Raw genomic sequence first — 3,591 nt, 5'->3', positions numbered from 1 at the left:
ACCAACCATCATGCACCTCCACTGTGTCATAGCACCTCTAATAACATTGGTTATGGATACCCACGGGATATGCAGATTTGAAAGTCTTTGCCGGCAGCCTGCAGCTTCACCGGAAAAGCTGATCTTGCCGGAAATGGCTTGTATCCTACTGGTCCCTCTCCTGTGTTAACCAGATTTTTTACACCACTACTGCCGCTTCCCGTATATGTCTAAACCACTGCACATCAGGGGCCTCCGCCGGCAAATGAGCTTGTGAAAGGGTTTCGATTTGGTTGAAATGTCTAGTATGCCCCTCCTTTTGATGGTGGAGATTAACGGACAGGACATAGGAACACATTTTGTCTCGCTAGAAAACCACAAGGTCAACAGTCCATTTTCCAAACGAGGGAGACAATACGGTCCCGCCCACAAACCACAAGGATGCAAATTGAAGTTCTCTTTTTGATATGTAGATGTTCCAAATATTTTAGTAAAGAGTAAATTCATTAAAATAACAGAGGTGGTCTGTTTTGCGCAACCCAGGTAATAAATTAAAAGGATAAAACTTTTTGATAGAAAATATGAACCTAAAAACAATTTCACATTTCTTCAACAAACATCAACCCATTATGAGAGGATCTTGTCAAGTTCAATACAACTTTTAGTCCACCCATAAACCTAAAACTAACTAATATATATATGCTAACCTTTCATGATGGCTAAAGCATAATATTTCTTCATGGTTGTGTCACTTAGCTTGTTGGACTCCACACATCTCTCCATCCTGAAAATAATAAAAACACCAACTCAAATGTCATTGTTACCGACATTCATATATTACACATAAAAACAAGCATGGGGTCCTAGAGTAGACAACACTAAAACAAAATTCTCCACGGCCAGGCGGTACAGAACACTCATTTTTAAGTCCTTTTTAAATATTCTCACCCAAAGCTTCATCATACTAAATACTCATTCCTAACAAAATTCAAAATTATCTCCTTCATACAAGGTTGCAAAAGTTGCTAGGCGGACCCTAGGCGGCCGACTGGGGAGTTGGGAGTACTCGGCCTTAGTCGGTGAGTACTCGGCCTTAGTCGGAGAGTACTTGGGGATGTTACACCGAGAACTCAGCCTAGGCGGGGATAACTCGGGGATTACTCGTTGAGTACTCAGCGCCTAGGCACGATTTTTACAACCATGCCTTCATATATCGTCAACTTAAATCATTCATGTCAAAATTATGTTTTCCGCCCCAAACTTCATTTTCTTTAACTAATTAAACTACCATGAAGAAACAGTTACCATAAAATATATGACCAGTCAATGCTGTATCCAGCAATATCATTAACATACAAGAACTCTAAACAATATACATCCTAGAAAAAAAATAGACATACTTAGTAATCGGACATCTGTCAAAAATGCGAGTTAATATTAGAAAAGTAATACAAACCTCATCATAAACAACCTTTTGGTTGCGCCAGAACTCCAAAGGCGGGAGGACCACTCTTCCTTCATAAAATAAAGCATTTAATTTTTTTATCATGCGTTTAGGGCATCCAAGTAGTAATGGTAATAGTAATATATATATATACTAGTTTTTATCCCCCGTATTACGGGGGTTGGTTTATATTGTTTGTTCAAATATTTATTTATTTTTTGAATTTATATTTTTTTTATTGTATCAAGTTAATAATATACTTATGGTTTGGTGATAAATTGTTTTATAAATAAATGAGATGTTATAACCCGGTTTAAAAGCTATATGGTTTTGATGAGACCCAAGACCCGTTTATTTTTTCTACTATAAAATTGGTTTTTTTAATTATAAATAATATTTTATGAAAGTTAATAATATACGTATGGCTTGATGAGACCCAAGACCCGTTTATTTTTTTATTATAAAATTGGTTTTTTTAATTTAAATAATATATATATCTTTTTTAAAATAAATAAGATATTAATTTTTAGTATATCCTACTTTATAGGATTTTTACATTAATAATTTGGTGAGAATAATTTTTTATTTAATAAGATGTTATAACCTGTTTAAGGAATATATGGGTTTGGTAAGATCCATACCCATGAATTCGGGTCAAATGCATGATAAGCCTCCATTTAAAAATCAAGCAAATCTGGTGACTCCAAAAAAAGGGGGGAGCGACCACATCGCGACACTTAGGATTTTTGGATCTTCGTTTATATATATTATAGATATATATATATATGGTCGCTTTGTAAACCATCTCTAACCTGATCTAGATTTTTTTCCACTAAAAGAATCTTTTGACAAAATGCTTGCACTTCCACATGTTCCCTCAGGTTCCTAAACAATAACAACCTGTTACTGTTATTCCAAAACAAACAAGTAAAACTAGAGTTGTTTGTAGATTTACCTTTTTGCCCCTTGCAGGGGTAGATTTAGCTGATTTAGGACTTGTTATGAGTTTTCTTTTAACCAGCAATTTGGTTTTAGACCTGTTCTGAGTCATCATTGCTTCGTTGGAACTGATTACCTGAGTTGGAAGTGCACCTTCTTTCTGTCGTCGGTTTTGTTTCTTGTATCTGCTACCTTTCGTGCTTGTTCTTGCAAGGTCATTATCGCCATTTACATCCGTTACACCCACACTCGTGTTATTTAACGGGTCTGAACACTTGGGTGTAATGTGTTTTTCCTCTAGATCAGTTATCTCTATATCGATCGGTGATTCACCGCTCACATCAGCATCATCCTTATTTGTACTATCCTCAGTAATAACAAAGTCAGCATTTTGGTCTTTTGATTCCATCTTTATAACCGTATCCTCGGATGATTTTGAAACAGTTTTCCCGCTTTCATTTACAGCCTCTTTGTTTAAACTTTCAGTCTTATCCATCGTTTTCATAGATCTAGTTATATGCCTGCTAGAGACCCCTGAAAACTTTGATCGTGTACATGAGTCCACAGTATTACTGACAACGAGACTTGGATCACCCTCAAATCCTGGTGTCACGGGAGATCTTTCGCGTGAAACTTCATTTCCAGCTTGAATTATATCCTCCTGCTCAAGAAACCATAAAAACATTTTCTTTTCTTTTTTTTTTTTTTGGTTTTTGATTTAACAAACTTGAAAACACAAATGTCAAAGTAAATATGAGAAAACATACATGTGGAACTTCAACCAAAGGTGGATTAAGGGGAGTGCTAGTTTTATCGTTCAATATTATGTCTTGGCAATCTTGAATTCCAATATCCAAAATGTCGGTATCGGAATAATGTGGTTTATCATGGAAGTGACCATGTTCTTCTTCTTCAATCGATGATTATCGTCTTTGCCATCTTGTTGTTGAACTGAAGATGATTATCATATGCAGAAAGTGAGAAATGCATGTTTCATAGGTGCAGAACTTTGTTTTACATAATAAAATTGTATGTTTTTCGTTGTGAGACATTTGACAGTAGACTCTGTTTTGGAACAATATTCCTTCCAGTTAGGGGGGAAACCGAGAACAAAATCATCAAACACCTGCAAGTGTAACAAACAAATATATGATATTAAAAAGGGGGAAATTTGGATGTTGATTTGAGGTTATGTTTTTGATACCTGAGGGGGGAATCCATTTTGAAGT

General features: G+C 35.7%; 1 long non-coding RNA gene across 1 annotated transcript; it reads right to left on the bottom strand.

Moving 5' to 3' along the window:
- Window positions 1-678: 678 nt before the first annotated feature.
- On the bottom strand, window positions 679-2,304 carry LOC143614256 (uncharacterized). Its single transcript, XR_013150262.1, has 3 exons — window positions 2,236-2,304; window positions 1,436-1,494; window positions 679-763 (listed from the first exon to the last, which is right to left on the bottom strand). It is a non-coding gene; the product is annotated as an uncharacterized LOC143614256 (long non-coding RNA).
- Window positions 2,305-3,591: the final 1,287 nt, after the last annotated feature.

This window comes from Bidens hawaiensis, unplaced genomic scaffold (assembly GCF_021521415.1).
Source record: "Bidens hawaiensis isolate Kalapana, Puna unplaced genomic scaffold, B.hawaiensis_p1.1 tig00039507_1, whole genome shotgun sequence".
Classification (NCBI taxonomy): Eukaryota; Viridiplantae; Streptophyta; class Magnoliopsida; order Asterales; family Asteraceae; genus Bidens; species Bidens hawaiensis.
This window is presented reverse-complemented; position numbering and strand designations above follow the sequence as displayed.